This window comes from Rhincodon typus, chromosome 12, assembly GCF_021869965.1.
Source record: "Rhincodon typus isolate 14 chromosome 12, sRhiTyp1.1, whole genome shotgun sequence".
NCBI lineage: Eukaryota > Metazoa > Chordata > Chondrichthyes > Orectolobiformes > Rhincodontidae > Rhincodon > Rhincodon typus.
Window position 1 is genome coordinate 54,734,024 of NC_063343.1, and position 17,547 is coordinate 54,751,570.

At 39.0% G+C, this 17,547-nt stretch overlaps 1 long non-coding RNA gene across 1 annotated transcript; it reads left to right on the forward strand.

Annotated features, from left to right (window-relative positions):
• Positions 1–11,308: 11,308 nt before the first annotated feature.
• Positions 11,309–14,446, forward strand: LOC125484493. The gene is made up of 3 exons (XR_007263331.1): positions 11,309–11,386; positions 12,177–12,655; positions 14,257–14,446. It is a non-coding gene; the product is annotated as an uncharacterized LOC125484493 (long non-coding RNA).
• The last annotated feature ends 3,101 nt before the right edge of the window (positions 14,447–17,547 follow it).

The window sequence follows — 17,547 nt, forward strand, 5'->3', positions numbered from 1 at the left end:
GGAACAGAAAGTTAAAACAGCGAGAAGAGCTGCAGAGATGGCGGATGAAATTGCATTAACGCATAAATTGAAATCTAGCTTCCAACAGCAATTTCATTCCATGAGGGATAGAAATTGGGAAAAAGGGAGCTCTTTCAATGCAAAAGCAAAGGTAGATCACACTAGAAACAGTTAACAACATGTGAAAAAAGAAACCCAAGAGGGTGAAAAAGAGGTGAAAGGCCTCAAGTGTTTCACTGTAATAGAGGGGGACACACAAAGTCACAGTGCTGGTGGGTTAACATAGGCACTGGGAAAAAGAGTGTGGTAAAAGAAGCTAAACCAGTGGGATTAGTTGAGATTGTGAAGGGAATCCCAAGAGAATGGGTGCCTGGAACTCGCTGCCGGGGGAGTAGTGGAAGCAGATACTATTGTGACTTTTAAAGGGTGTCTTGACAAATATATGAATAGGATGTGAATAGAGGGATATGGTCCCTGGAAGCGTAGGGGGTTTTATTTGTGACAGGTAGCATGTTGGTGCAGGCTTGAAGGGCCGAAGGGCCTGTTTCTGTACTGTAATTTTCTTTGTTCTTTTGTTCTTTAAGTCGAGGAGCTGCAGGAGAGCGCACAGCCTAGTCACATGCTGGATAGTAAGATTGCGCCCGACCTCTTCAAAAACTTCACCTCTGTGGGTAAGGTTTACTCAGGTAGAACAGGGGGAGAAGGTAAAGAACTTACAATATTGAGAGATATGGAAACTGGTCAGTCTTTAATAGTAAGAGATTAAAGTACTTGCATTCCTTCTGAAATGTTACTCGAGAGAGTGACAATTTGTGGAATATATGGAGAAAGATTTAGCGTTCCCCTGTGTAAGATAAGGCTGGAAAGTCCAATCAGGACTGAGGAAGTGACAGTGGGCATGATTGAAAGAGCGTCTATTCTAGGAATACAGTTTGTTCTTGGAAACTACCGAGCAGGATCAAAGGTGGAAGTGATGGCCATTGTAGTAGAGAAGCCAAAAGAAAACTAGGGAAATGAAGAGTTAAAAAGAAAATACCTTGGAATTTTTCTGGACTGTGTGGTGAGAAGATTCCACAGTCACAAGCTAAAGCAAGAAGGGAAAAACAAAGAGAAAGATGAAAGAGTTGAGGTCCAGTTAGCTGACACCCTGTTGATGAAATGATAAAGGAAGAACCTGAGCTGGTAGAGAATCAGGCAGAGGTGCTTAGTTCTGAAAGATAAATGGACCTACAACAAAAAGATGAGACAATCAAAGATTTATATCAAAAAGCCTACTCAGAAAGGGAATCAGAATGTATTCCAGAATGTTATTATGTTAAGGATAGAATCCTAAAGTGGAAGTGGAGACCTTGGCAAGTTAGTGCAGAGGAGAAATGGGCAGAAGGTCACAAGGTTGGGTATCCAGTAGCATAGAGACAGGAAATTTTGCAAATTACCTATAGGAGGTCATCTAGAAGTGAGGAAGACTCAGGCCAAGATAAAAAAGCATTTCTATTTGTCTGGATTACATAAAGAGGTCGTTGAATTTTGCCATACCTGTCATATGTGTCAAATGTTAGGAAAGCCACAGGCAGTAATAAAACCAGCAGCTTTGATGCCAATTCCCACAGTTGAAGAACCTTTCACGCGAATTATGATTGAAAGTCTAAGTCCCCTCCCTAGAACCAAAAGTGGGAGCCAGTATGTGCTAACCATAGTGGACACGTCTACTAGATTTTGAGAGGCAATTCAATTTTGTAATATCAAAGCAAAAAAGATTGTGGAGGAGTTATTTACTTTCTTTCCCCGTTATGGGCTACCCAGGGAGATTCAGTTAGATCAAGGGTTCAATTTTACTGCCAAACTAGTTAAGATGGTTATGGATAGTTTAGGTATCAAACATTTTAAATCAGGTGTGTACCATCCTGAATCCCACGCAGCATTGGAAAGATGGCATCAGACCCTAAAGACCATGTTGAGGGTTTATTGCTAGGACCACCCAAATAATTGGGATAAAAGTATCCCATTTATATTATTTGCTATTAGAGATGCTCCAAATGAATCAACTCATTTTACTCCATTTGAATTGATATTCAGACACGAAGTAAGAGGGCCTTTAAAATTAATTGAGGAAAAATTGATAAGTCCAAAGTCAGAGATCTCACAGTTGGATTACGTATCTGAGTGAGACAAAGATGAAACAGAGTGAATTAGCTAGAGAACATTTCAAGGCGGCACAGCACATAATGAAGGAAAAAGCAGATAAGAAATCTAAAATTTATACATTTGCCCATGGGGATAATGTATTGGTGCTGTTACCAGTGGTAGGAGACCTCTTTAAAGCAAGGTTTAGCGGTCCCTTTCAGATTGAGAAAAAGTTAACTCAGGTGAATTATCTGGTAAAGATGCCAGATAGAGGTAAAAAAAGCTGGTATTTCATGTGACCATGCAGGAACATTTCTATGACAGGACAGGGAACTGGAGAAACAGGTATTAGTTACTGCCACTCAGAGTGAGGAATCAAATCCAGATGATTTGGATTTTGGTGTGCCTTAGAATAAATTGAATAATGAGGAAATCCTTAAAAAATGGGATAGGATAGTAAGCTATCTGTCTCAGGAACAGAGAACTGAATTGAAAGGCTTGTTGCAGCACTGTGAGGACATATGTAGAAATAGAACGGGGAGGCCTAATGCTGTTGTACATGAGGTGGATGTAGGGAATGTTGTTCTGATAAAACAACACCCCTACAGGCTTAATCCTCTCAAAGCAGCACAGGCACAGAAGGAAATTGAAACATTGCTCTCAGAAGATACCATCAAGCTGAGTCAAAGTGAGTGGAGTTCACCGATAGTTTTGGTTCCCTAACTTGATGATACTCAATGATTCTGTGTTGATTATCAGAAAGTCAACACTGTGACTAAATCAGACTCACACCCAATTCCTAGCCTGGAGGACTGTGCGGAAAAAGTAGGACAAGCCACTTCCATCACGAAGTTGGACTTAGTTCGTGATTACCTTTGTCGGATAGAGTGAAAGAGGTTTCTGCATTTGTAACGCCAAATGAGCTGTACCGGTTTAAAGTAATGCCCTTGCAAATGAAAAATGCATCAGCTACTTTTCAAAGACTTATGAACAGCATTGTGGCAGGATTGACTAATTGGTCCATATATAGAAATGACTTAGAGATTTTTGGCCATTTGTGGACAGATCACATGGTGCATTTGGTAGCGATAACACAGTATGGAGCTGGATTCCCTCCAGAAAGACCTCAGTGGATCTCTCTCCCACTGCAACCTTCTGGTACGGAAGGCAAAGTTGGTCGTAAATTTGGCAAAAACAGAATTTGCAAAGGTAGAAGTGATGCTCTTAGGGCACAACATCGGTAATGGATGGATGACACCAAGGAATGTGAAGACGAAGGCCATCAATAAACTTCCAAGACCATCCTCGAACAAAGAGGTGCTATGATTTTTGGAAATGTGTGGATTCTACAGGAGGTTTGTACTAAATTTTTGTAGTATGGTGGCACCGCTGACGCATTTGTTAAAGAAGAACACAAAATTCCTGTGGACAGACCATTGACAGGATGCATTTGAGAATTTAAAAGCAGTGTTAACTACAGCACCAACTTTAGCCACGCCAAATTTCTTGAAACACTTCAAAGTCGCTATCTACGCAAGTGATGAAGGGGTTGGAGATGTGTTGTTACAGGACGATGATTGTGGAATTGAAAGGCCAACTGGTTATTTTTCAAAGAAACTCAATATCCACCACAGAAAATATTAAACCTTTGAAAAGGAGTTATTGAGTTTGGTACTCCCTTACAACATTTTAATGTTTATGTTGCAAACGATGTGTCAGAGACAGTTGTGTACACTGATCACAATCCTTTGACATTTTTGGAAAGATTTAAAGATAAGAACACGAGACTATTTCTTTGGAATCTTGAGTTACCAGCATTTAGTTTACAGATTGTACACGTTGCGGGTCATGAAAATGTTATTGTGAGTGCATAATTGTGGGTTTAAAGGAAAATGTGTATGTAAGACAGAAACAGTAGTGTTCAATGCTATATAATTATACATATATATCTATAGATTTAGTATGAAATGTGTAACCTAGGGATCTAGTAATAATGGCGTTAAGATTTAGAAGAAGAATGAAGCCATCTTTTCATCATGGTGGTTCTTTTTTTCTTAAGGGGGGAAGTGTTGTGAAGTTGGGTCGAATACTTGTAGATTTGAAGGCAGGATGTTAGAATTTCTTTGTGAAGTGATAGGGGGAAGAATCATTTGAAAGATGATGTGCTTTTTCTCTGTTTGGAGATTTAAAAAAAAAATCTGCAAGCAGCAGCAGGCACGGAGAGTTCCTGAAATTGAAGCATTTGTATCAAAAGTCTGTATGGTTAGCAACCCAGGCAGCAGTCTTATTTTGTTATTAAGGCAACCAGTCTGAATATCAGCCAATTAATTTAAACCAGGCACTTAGAGACTTAAAACCAATTAAATGTAAATCTGATAGTTTTTGACAACCGAGACCAATCCTATTATAAGAAATTGATAGGCCATCAAAGATATAAAAGAAGAGGGAATTTGAAGATCACTGCTATCTTTTAGAGATAACAACCAGCAGCTGAAAAGAAAAAAATCACTGGCTCTCACAGAATTGTCTAAGCTCTCAAAAAGCCATCATCTGACTAAAATTACAGCCACACTCGTAGCTAATATTCCTAACACAAGAATTTGACGGAGAAAGGTTTTCCTTACTGAAGAACAGCAGAGACAGCATCGAACATTCCAGAAGATGCTTCCTGGCTATAATTTCGAGAAACTACGTTTTAAGTTTTTTTTTATTAGTTTGGGTTCTCTAAGTCAGACTTGCAGTTATTGGAACGACATACCATTGGAATTTAGTTTTGTTCAGGAATAGTTAGCAGTTAAGGGGGGAATTGTTTGGTTTTTTAGTAGTTTGTTACAGTTAGATAAATAAATTGTTACTTGCTGATTATAGAGTGGCTGTCAGGAGTTCATTTCATTTAACCTCCCATTTATAACAGATTGGGAAGTGAGAGGCAGGTTATACCTCTTTTCACACTTCCTTTAATAGATGATGATGTGAGGCAAGCCTGTCTGGGTGTTTTGGACTTAGTTAATAGAGGGGTGTTGACCTTCACTTCATAATAGGCGTTTAGCAAAAAAAGACAGTTGATGAACAATGACAGACATTTAAAAACATGGCTCATGACTCAGAGCAAAGATTTTTCCCATTGAGGAAGAAAGATTCCAGGAAGGAGGTACACTGACCTTGGTTATCCAGTGAAGTTAAGGACAGTATCAAATTAAAAGAAAAAAAATGGCATGCAATGTGGCAAAGATTTGCAGTAAATCAGAGGATTGGGCAAGTTTTAACAGCCAATAAAAGATGATCGGGAAAGAAATAAAGAGTGAGAAACAAATGATGAGGGTAAAATGGCAAGTAACATTCAAACAGATACTAAGTGCTTATTTAAATATATGACAAGGAAAAGAGAGGCAACTGTGATCACATAGAGAATGAGGCTGAAAAAATAATGGGGATTCAGGAAATGGCAGAGGAGTTGAACAAATACTTTATATCAGCTTACAAGCTAGAGGATGCTAATATTGTTATAAAAATACTAAATCTTTAAAGGGCTAAAGGAGTGTAAAAAAAAACTATCACTAAGGAAAAAGTGCGAGGGACGAAAATGGTTTGATAAGTCACCTGGACCTGATGCTTGCCATTCTAGGATTTTAAAGGAAGTTGCTGCAGAGATAATGGATGCATAGGTCATAATCTTCCAAGATCCTCATATTCTGGAAAAATCTCAGATGATTGGAAAATTACAAATGTAATATCATTTTTTTTTAAAGAAAGGGCTGAGTTAGCTTAACAACTGTCATTGGGAAAACATTAGAGTATATAATAAATGATGTAATCATAGAATCCCTACAGTGTGGAAACAGGCACTTCAACCCCATGAGTCCACACTGAACCTCAGAGCACCCCACCCAGACCCACAATCCTAATTACACATCCCTGAACACTACGGGCAATTTAGCATGGCCAATCCACCTAGTCTGCACATCTTTGGCCTGTGGGAGGAAACTGGATCACCCAGAGGAAACCCATGCAGACACACGGCGACTGCGCAAACTCCACACAGACAGTCAGCTGAGGGTGGAATTGAACCCAGGCCCTGGTGCTGTGAGGCACCAGTGCTAATCACTGAGCCACCGTGCCATCTCACCATATCAGTTCATTTCGAAACATATAATCAAACAGTATCGGTATAGCTTCATGAAGGGGAAATCATGCCTGACAAATTTATTATACTTTGCTGTGGAAGTAACAAGTAGTGTAGGTAAAAAAGGATAACATGTTAGCATAGCTGGAGGATTGCATATCTCAGAGAACACAGAGTGGTGAGACAAAGGGAGGTATTTTCAGGATGGCAGCCTGTAACTAGTGAATTACCATAAGCATCAGTGACTTGAATGTTGGAAGTGAATGTACCATCGCCAATTTTGTGGCAAATGAAACAAACATAGTTGGCAAGGCAAGTAGTGAGTATGACACAAAATAACTACAGAGGGACAGAGAAAGGTTAAGTGAGTGGGCAAGAAGTTTGTTAGATGGAATATAATGCAACAAAATGGAGGATATGCACTTTGGCAGGAAGAACAGAAGAGCCAAATGTTATTCAAATAGAAAAAGAATGGAGAAAACTGCAGCACAAAGGGATTTGGGGATTCTAGTGCATGAATCAAATAAAGCTAGCATCCTAGTTCAATAGCTAATGGGGAAGGCAAAATGAATGTTGGTCTTTATTTCAAAGGGAGTGGAGAACTCTTGCTAAATCTATTCAAGACACTGGTCTGACCATTACTAAAAGACTGTGAACAGTTTGGTCCCTTTATTGAAGGAAAGAAATAACAATATTGTAGGCAGTCTGGAGAAGATTCACTTTGCTGATCCCGGGTATGGAGGGACAGTCTTATAAGGAAGGGTTGAGTTTGTCGAGTTTGCACTCATTGGAATTTAGGAGAATGAGAAAAAAATATTTGAACATAAAAGATTCTGAGAGGGCTTACAGTGAGGTATCCTCTACCATTTAATCACCAGACAGGCCCAAGACAAAGCAGAGACAAACGAAGGAATGGTGGCAATGAACTACTACAAGTAAACCTTATCCATATTGGAAGAGGTGACAATCTCATAAAGTACCTGGAGTGGTCATCTGGGAAAATACCACAATTGGCATTTTTACCTTTTCAAATTCCGCCTTTTTTTCTACCTCAATGAACACTTTAATGTTGTACTGACATCTAGTGGGACTCTTAACACATGTGGTCCTGAAATGAGAGAATTTTCAGGCCGGAAACTTGGGAGTCGAAGTTCCATGACATCATATTATTTAAATATTATTTTAAAAGGTACATTTCCAGCCCACAGCCAGTACAAGCGACAGGTATGTTATCAGCTGAGGATCAGATGTGAGATTTTTCGGACATAGTTGAGATGGAAGTGTGACACACTTGTGTTGACACACTGCAGAGTTGAATGGGTGGCAGAGCTTGAGGGTGAGGAGGGACAAAATTTTTGGAGATAAGTAGTACATTACACATCATGGAACCTGTGTTTGTGCTGATTATGTGGTCTGATCCTGTGAAGGCATGCTTGTTGGATCTGGATGCAATACTCCTATTTCTCCTGACCAAAAAGCAGTCCATGTGGGATTCCAAAGACCCTGAAATCTTGATCTCCACATGTTGTTACAAATCTGTGATTTCATGATCTATTTGTTTTAAGAATATTGCCTTTAGTTTGGGGCTTGACATTTTTTGAACACTAAATAAATGGTTTAAGAAGCTAATTCAAAGGATAGTCAATGTTTACTTAAGGGGGTAGCGTTAGAAGTATTAAAACAGAAAAGAAACCATATAGGAAAAACAGAACTGCAGATGCTGGAAATCAGAAACAAAAACAAAATTGCTGGAAAATCTCAGCAGGTCTCACAACATCTGTGGAGAGAAAGCAGATTTAATGTTTCATGTCCAGTAACCCTTCAGAACATTAGACAGTCTTCATAGCATCATGATGGAGCCAAGTGAGACTGGTAAAAGTACATCTGCCTCTGTTAGAGATGGTTCCTAGAATCAAGAGGATGTTTTTGAAGGTTATGTTAATTAGTTTACATTTTACTCTGGGATGTGCTAGGTATACCACAACAGATTGCAAGAAAGTATTATTGGTTTGGTGGTTTATATCTGTTTGGTTTCTCACTGAAAGGCAGTTGAGGTAAGCCTGGACATTGCTTTGAGACAAACAGAGAGAAAGAATCTATCAGATTTGTGGATGACAACAGAGGGCTGTTCAGAAACCAAGCATGTTTTCAGATGTCCAGTCACGGACCAAGATTGCAATGAAGTCTACATATGATTTGGGGAGTCTGTAATCATGAGGTGTTTAAGGAGAATTGAAAGATCTGCCTAGCTGGATGCTAGTGGAAATACCTCCCAAAAATTTGTATCTCAGAGAGTAGTGAGAACGTTGAGGAAAATCAAACTTAAAGTGTGGCATGCCTTGATTTGGTCCCAGGAGAAATAATGGAACCCTCAAGGTCCTGTAAAATATAGGAGAATTCTTATGCGGAGGTAGAAGAAGTAATGGATGAGATTTTTAGGCTTAAGGAAAATGTTAAATAAGAAGCGATGCTTTATTTAACTAATGTCCAGGAGAAGTTTTAAATCTGAAATCCTGCGTTGCAATTCTTTCATTTGATAATTGGGATTTCGAATAGATCTTTAAAGGTCCCTGTCTCAGCCAAGGTTATGAATTAAAATCAAAAGCAGTGTTAAAATTGAGGCACACAACTTCTTTTTGAGCCTGGCACTCCTTATGACTGAGTTATTTGCCTGCCTCATATTTGGGAAAAGTCAAGTTTGAGAATTTTCAAAATTTTAAGCTTTCCTTGACCCACAAGTATTTTAGTGTTAAATGCCCCCCTCCACCTTCAAAGTTTGTACATACAGCTCAGGATATACTTGCATGCAAATTGAAACTTCCATTGTAAATGTCAAACTCCCTGTCATGCTTTTTCTAACTAAATGAACGATCACATCTGTCAATGTAAACAGTATATTCTCTAAGTCATTGAAAGGAACACCGCTGGAGATCTGAAATACATTCACTGCCTCTGGTTCTATCATTACCTTTGAAGAATTCTCAGATTTGCCTTGATTGATTGATCCACCTCATTAGGAACAAACTACCTTTTACCTTTAGGCAAAGAACAGATGATACAAATTAATCAACAGCTCATTTGATACCTTGCCCAAAGTCCTTTTCATTTGACTTGCTGACTGTACTGAAAATCAGGTGAGGTTTAAAATGGGCTGCTAATTCACCACGAATCATTGTTTGCTTAGTGCCATTTTGATTGATCAACCCTGAAGAAGTTATTGGACTTGAGCCATTAGCTCCTCTCCTCAAATCTGTTGATTCTTTCCAGTACTCTGTGTTTTAATTTCAGACCTACAAAACTTTGCTTTATTTGATTAAAATTGATCAATTTTGATGTTTGGCCATCTGACTAGTAGAATTTGGGAGCACCTGTTAGCAGCAAAGTGGTGGCCACGATGGTGTTGTTTGCAATGAGTCATCGTCAAATAGAGATTTTGATGCATTTTGTGGATAAAGTTCAAATTTGCGCTGGCCTGGCTAGTTACAACATAAGCAGAAGTGAGGGTCTTGGCAATGAGGTCAGAGTTCCATAGATGGTAGCAGCTCCAATGATTTCTGTGGGGCTCTGAAAGAGCACTTATTAAAATGCAGCTGTTTTCTAAAATATGTAAAATATAATTTAGTCCCTTTTTTCACTGTCCACCTGATAATAGAAGGTTTTGTTGACTAAATTTATAGTTTCAGTAGAACATATGATTTTATACCAGTTCTGAGGTGCAGCTGTATTCATTGAAAAATAAAGCTATATGCTCACTCAAATGTTCAAACGCTATTACTGCAAAACAAAGAAGTACTTATTTGGTTAAAATTGTTGAGCTGAAAAATCAGCATACACAGGCTTCTGCATGAGACTCATTTGTACATATTGACAAGATTACTTCTCGTGTATTTTGTCCCACTCAAATTGTTTATTAACTTGCTTAACCGTAACTTAATGAGTTTTATCCAACTGTGTCCAACAGTCTATCCAAACTTGCAAATGAAAGGGAGGGTCATGGGCCCCTTGAAGTGCAGAGATGCAGACCAGTTAACTATAACCCATTAGGAATGATGATGATTCTTTCTGATTTGAAGATGTGACCTATTTGATGAATGTCATGGCTAGAAAAATAGATTACAGCTTCGCAAGCTCAAAATAGATTGGCAAATTGTGTAACCATTGCTGGTCTTAAATGCCTTTTCTAACTTCTTCACAGCAACTGTCTAATATGTCTGCTCATCTACTTGCATATGTATTACTATGTACCTTCAGCTGTGTGTGAATACATGAGAATCGTTTCTGTGTCTGTATTCTTTGGCAATATCTTCCAGTGCATGAGGAAGTGAGGTAAGAGGTAGGGAAGCGAATTTCATGATCGAGGAGGACCGTATCCGATTCCTTCTGCCTCCCTGCCGACACTGGAATTAATTTCTGGGTGGGAAGGTCCTTTAGTGACCTTCTAGCCCTGTAGTTAACTGAGGCCTGAAGCAGACAATTAAGGACCATTTAAGGGCCTCAGCCATCACTCCTGGGATTAATCCAGTTGCAAGTGTGTCTGCAGCCAAGTGTTCTTCCTGGAGGCAAAAGGCATGGTGCTCAACCAAAGACGGTTAATGTGTGAATGAGAGCATGGACATCGGACAAGGGAGTGTCAGTGAGAGCAAATCCTCCTTCCTGCTTCTAACCTACATTATTCCATTTCCCCAACTCTGAAAACCCTTCCCCCAACCCCAACAAATTATCCACCTTCGTCCTTCTGTATATAATGTTGAGTGAAGGAAGTAATGGCTTCTGGTTGTCCAGCAGCTCCTGTCAAGATGGATTTCCACCCTGGCGGATCTGATTCTGTTTGAAGCCCTGCCATTAGCCTGAGAACTGTCTGGATGGCTGAATATTTACTGGGTCTTTTCCTGAAGATGTGGTGTAGGTGTCTCACTGGCTTTGCAGCTGTTGGGCAAGACCCACATTTATATCCATTGCCATTTGCCTCTTTGAATTTGAAATGTAGGAAAACAAAAACAAAGTTCATTTGGATTAAAGATTAACAAGCTAATTTGGCTTTCCTGGAGCTTATTTCTTTCTCAAAAAGGACCATGTTAGAAAGTGCAAACATCAGCCACAGAAAGGATTGCAGACAAACTGGGAAACGAAACTTGCAAGGTAGTATTAGATGAATGCTAACTTAATGCTGATTTGTCCTTTTAAATTTAGAATTCAAAATGGAACTACACATGGATGGGATTTGCCGTTAAGTTATTGACAATAGACATTCACCCTGAAGTCAGTTTGGTGCTATGGACTGATACAAGCAGATAAAGCATGTAGCAGAAGATCTTAAGAAGATGCAATAGAGGAAATATCAGTCATTGAAGCAGACCAGCTTCAGTTACGAGAGAACAATTATGACCCCATTAATATCCTAATATGGACTTGTTGCTGAAAACCAGACATAACTGATGTTCAGTAACATTGTAACTCATTATTACAGTTCTCCATTTCGATAGCCTGCTATTACTGTTGGCTGCAAAATAGAGCTCACAAGCATCCTTTAAAGACATCCAAGATTCTTCACAACAATACTGTTGAGGTGGTGATACCTATATGAGACAAAGTGAGTGCAAAACTTAAGAATTTTAAAGTAGGTCAAGACAGAACGTGGATGACACAGCAAAAATATTGGGCTCGCATTTCTTTGTTAAGAGCATGTTTGAAAGCGAGTTCCAAACGCATGAAACAAAGCAAATACTGGATATGAAATGAGTGCCAATTAGAGGAAAGCCACTGCCAATGCAACTCCTTAGTGTTTGAAATGTTGACTTGTTCTTGATTTAAAAATGAGTTGTTATTCATTCAAAACGGATGGAATAAGAGAGTGGCAAATTCAATTTCTGCCACTATGCTTGGAGCAATTTCTTTTTGAACTTTTAGTTTCTCTGTTAATTTCTTTCAGGCATGCTGGACAATCCTGGCGGTATGAGAATCTTCAGTACAAAAGTTACAAGTCAGAACTGGGGAAAATCATGGAATACAAATGATAAAAAACAACAAAAAAGTTTGTTAGAAATCTGCAACAACAGAAAATGCTCAAAAATTACAGCAGATCGCATCCAAAATACCCAATGAACCAGTTTCCATTTTCTCAGGTGCTGAATGACCTATTGCGTATTTTTAGCAATCTCATGTACATTCACTGCATTTTCTGAGTCAAATCAAGAATCAGTTTCCTTTCATCACTGCAGCTGAAATGCTGCAACCTCTCAGAGTTATGAAGTGGATGAGATACTATTCATCTCCCTCTGGCAATACATTCTGCTGTGGCTTTTAAAAAGGAATAAAAGAAAACCTCTTATTTACATTGTACTTTTCTTGATCCATGTCCAAAAGTTACAGGCAATGAAGATTTTTTTGAGGTATAGACAAAGATGCAACGTAAGTAATATTAGCAAATTTCTGCAAAGTAAGATGCTTGAAACAGAAATGTGATAATGGCCAGCTATTTGTTCTTGAGTGATGGTGATTGAAGGACAAATATTGGCTAGGACATGAGGGAGAACTCTTCTACTCATCTTCAAGATAGTGGCAAGGGATCATTTATCGTCTCTGAATTGTCAAACCACCTGTTTGACATCCAGTGCTTGATAAGCAGTAATAATTTCCACTAAATATTAGGACAAATAAAGACATTGTATTCACCCTGACACAAACTCAGTTTCCTCTTCACCAATCCCATCACTCTAAATGGCAACTGTCAGAATGCTTGCTGTGATGATGTGATACTAGACCTTGAAATGAATTTATGACCTCTAGTCTGTGATATCATAGGCTACTTATTCCCTCCTGCACAACCTCCCATGACTATCTCTTGTCCCTGACTCATTTACTGTCTAAACCCTCATCCATTCCTTTGCTAACTCTAAGAAGATAGATGTAGTCCTGGTTCAATATCCTAGCTAAAAGACATCATCTCTAACAGTACCACATGTTATATGGCATTCCAAACTCCCTATGCTGGATAAGCTGTTGCTCAGGAAGCTTCCTGACTCCATCCTCTCTAAATATAGGAAAATATACACTCTGCCTGAGGGAGATGGTGGCATTGTAGTAGTGTTGCTGAACTAGTGATCCAGTGACCCAGGCGAATGCTCTGGTGATTTTGGTTTGACTTCCATCATGGCAGATGGTGAAATTTTAACAATTGAAAATCTAGAACAATGAAACTTGCCACAGGGTGACCATGTATCCATTGTTGATTATTGAAATGACCCATCTGGTTCACTAGTCTCATTTAGGAAAGGAAATCTGCCACCCTTATCTGGTTTGGTCTATGTATCACACCAGATTCACAATAATATGGATGACTCATAACTGTCCTCTGAAATGACCCTGGCAAGCCACTCAATTCAAGTGGCAAGTAGAGATGGATAACAAATTCTGGTCCAGCCAATGATGCTCATATCCCATGAAATACAACATGACCGGTGATGAGCTTAATCTGAGGATCACCATGCCTCAAATGAGGGGTGAGATTGAGAACAACACAGCTTCCATTGAGGTTAGAAAGGAAAAGAGATTCCATTAAGCATTAGATGAAGTAGCATGGGAGGATGTTCAGGTGAAGTATCAACATAGGCATAGACCTACTGATCTGGTTGGTCAGTTTCTGAACTGCAAATTCTTTGTAAAGCCAGCAGCATGAAAATGTTAGGTCAGAAGTATAAATATATGAACAGAACTGTCCCATTATGGCTGATCAGAGAGGGCCCAGTCTTTTAAAATGCCACATTAAAGATTAGATTAAACTTTCATTCAAAAATCACTCAAACTGGTTACGAAGGCTCAATTCTGAAGCAACCTTTAAAGGGACATCGAATGTTAAATATGGTAATACTTAATTGCTATTCTGTGAAGTGGCAATGTCCCATTAAAACACTTTCTCATTATCATCTGAATGACTGATATCTGCTGTAAGCTTGTTAACCTGTTGGACTGTTGTGTAATAGTGTTTCTTTTCCTTTGTAAATCACATCCAGATGGACTCACTGACAGAAGAAGAAAAGGGAGCCTTGAACATAAATGTCATAGAACTGCTAACTGTTACACTCTTTTTGGTTTTATATGGTCATGAGGCATGGAGACAAAAAGCAACTCAGTAATCATATTGTCTGTTTAATTTTTGCAAATGTTGGATTTCACTGGTACATAGTCACCCAATTCTGTCTCTTAAACACATTTGTCTTTATCAATGAGATTTAGTGAAGATCTCACAGCTTCATAGACTGGATCAAGACTGCAGTTTTTTGGGACAAATTCAATTATCTCAATTTCACTGCTCACTTCTCTGAATAATTCTATTCATGAATAAATATGTCTAATAGCTGACTGATTAGAAAAGTGTTCCTTATATCATCTGTCTTGCAAACTGACATTGAATGTCGTGGAATTCCTGTGTATCAACTACTAACAAGAAAACAAAAGCAATTTGCATTTATATAGCATCTTTAACAAACTAAAACATAGCAAGGGATTATTCAGACAAAAATTGACACCAAACCAAAGGAGAGAAGAGGATGGATGACAAAAGCTTGGTCAAAGATACAGAATATCCATTTATTGTCATGTGCATTCAATATAAAATACAATGAAGCGTACTGTCACCATACATAGACACCATTCACTTTAACTTAGAATAAGATAAAAATAAAGATACTTAAAGTGATTCCAATTTTTCCTTCTCTGCTGCTATTGGATGCCGCTGCCAGACTCCCGTTCCAGGCTCCCCAGCCTATGCCATGCTCCTGCCAGAATCCCACTCCAGGCTTCCCAGCCCATGCCATGCCATCGCCAGAAGCCATGTGGAAGCGAGTGTCCTGCTCCAGGCTTCACAGGCCGACAGACCAACACTGTAGCCGCGCTGACTCTGAAGATGCCGCTGCGGCTACGGGGCCCATCAAAGCCACCTCCTGCCGAAGAGCTCTCTTTATCAGGCAAGTTTGAGAAAAAAAGAAGGGGAAGAAGGAAATAAAAAATGCAGACAAAAAGCACAAGCCCTGGCACAGAAGCCCATAAGCTGCCTACTGCCACCATTTCCTTTTTTAAGGACTGCCTTAAAGCATGGAAAAGCAGAGAACTTTAGAAAGGAAATCCCTGTGCAGGTGAACATAGGTGCCAACAGTGGAGCAAAGAAAGTAAAAGATCAACAAAAGTTTGGGATTAGAGAATCATACTATTTCCAGTGGATTGTAGGGCTAAAGGATAATGGAGATATAGGGAGGGATAAGTCAGAGAGAGATTTCAACACAAGGAAAAGAACTTTGCCCGAGGTAATTTATCCTAGGTTGGTTCATGCATTTAGGATTGTAGGATTTGTCTCTTCGATTTTGACTGTTAGGCACAAAGAAATTATTGCAGAATTATATCATGAGTGAAGTTGAACTGTTAGACTGTAGGGCAACAGGTTCTCAGACTAATGAACGTATAAATTACATTACAGAAATTGATATAGCATCTTTACAGCAATTTATTTTGATGTTTAACGCTCTGCAATGAAAAGTATCAACATGGTCTGTGACTCGGAGAGTAGGACAAAGAAATTGAGTACTTCACTTAGAGGACAGGAAATGTCCTGAGTCGATTCCTCCATTAAGATCAGCAGGGAAATCCTCTTCTGCATCAGCTGGGAGGACAGATGTACTAACATCAGCATCCTTGATACAGCCAATCACACCAACGTTGATGCCATAATCATCTGTTGGACCAACTAAGTGGTTAGGATGCCTGAGTTCTGATGGCCAAAGCAAATCTTCTTCACCCAGCTCAAGGAAGGCATTCCAAAGGCAAGAGGGGGACAAAAGAAGGCTTCCCTCAAGAAACGTAACATCAGCACACGGGAGACCCTAATTCAGCAGAAACTGACTTGGAGTAAGCTTCCACATGAAGAGGTACAATTCTTTGTAAGCACCCGTTGGCAATCGGAAATATCGGAAAAGGAACCGGAGAAAGGAATGCAGTGATTTCAAGGTCAAGAACTAATTTCATGTCCCAGAAGCACCTGCCCAGAGTCTAGTCAAAGTACCAGCTCAGGATTGGGCTCATCAACCATGTGACCTTGACCAGTGACATGCAATTTTCTACATGGACAGTCATTCTCCGGGAGTGATTGCTGATGGCAAAAACAAAGAAATTCAGTGCTTCACATACAGAATGAAAAACATCCTAAATGTATGGGACAGACAAAAAGGAGCAGACAGAAAGGAGTGAATTGGAATGAAAATAAATGGGAAATTACATGGAATATTGACACAAATATTTATGCCACAATGAAAAAAAAATGTACAGGTCAAATGAAAATAGAGGATAAAAAAAATCAGAAAATAGGAACATTTACAGTAAGAGCATTCATTTTGCATATGAGTACTATCACTGAGGATGAACAAATATTATAGAGAAATTACAAAGCCATTACATTGCACTACTATTGGAGAAGTTAAATGTTATACATTTCTTGAAACAACAAACAAAGGGAGGCTGAGCAGACAGGAAATTAAAATGATGCAGTCTCACAAAGTGTAGAGAAAATAACAAGCTCACTTCTATCCATGCTGCCTCATTTGTTGTTAATTGAAAAATTGAGAGGATCAGTTTACTGGAATGAAGTTAATAATATTCACTTCAGGCCTCATAATTTATCTCTCCTCAATACAAATGGTATAAATACTGTCCTCACAATGAGAAAGTTACAACAGTAGATTCTACATGATAAATAATGCTGTCTAATCCAATGTTATAGTTTACCGCTGAATTTGCATTTGGGATTATTGGTGACTAATTGTGACAATCGAAAAGGAGAATCACATAGAATCGCATGCAAATATACAGCACAGGACAAAGTCATTCACCAAAACTAATCTGGATTAACAGTTTTGCTCCCCTTCAATCCATCGTCTTTACGCATCTTGATACAAATGAGGTTGTAAGTGTATTTTGGGGCTGTAACTTGAAACTTCGAGTGAATGAAGTAAGGTTATGTAATGTGTTCTGCATTCTATCCCATAGTAAGCTGGGACTGATTGATTGTTAGAGATCAAAAGACAACTTGGTTATTTTACTGAGAAGATGCAAGATATTTACCATAAAAGATAATAAAAGAATGGAAACGGGAACCCAGTGCAAGCTGGGAGCAACTGTGGACTGTTTGCTATAAAGACTGTGATCCTGTGGACAGTCTGATCAGTTCCAAGTATAAAGGAGAATGGCCCTCTCTAAAGCTCAGGTATAGTTGACTCCACAAAGAAAACAGTGTCTAGTCACAAATAAAGACAGAA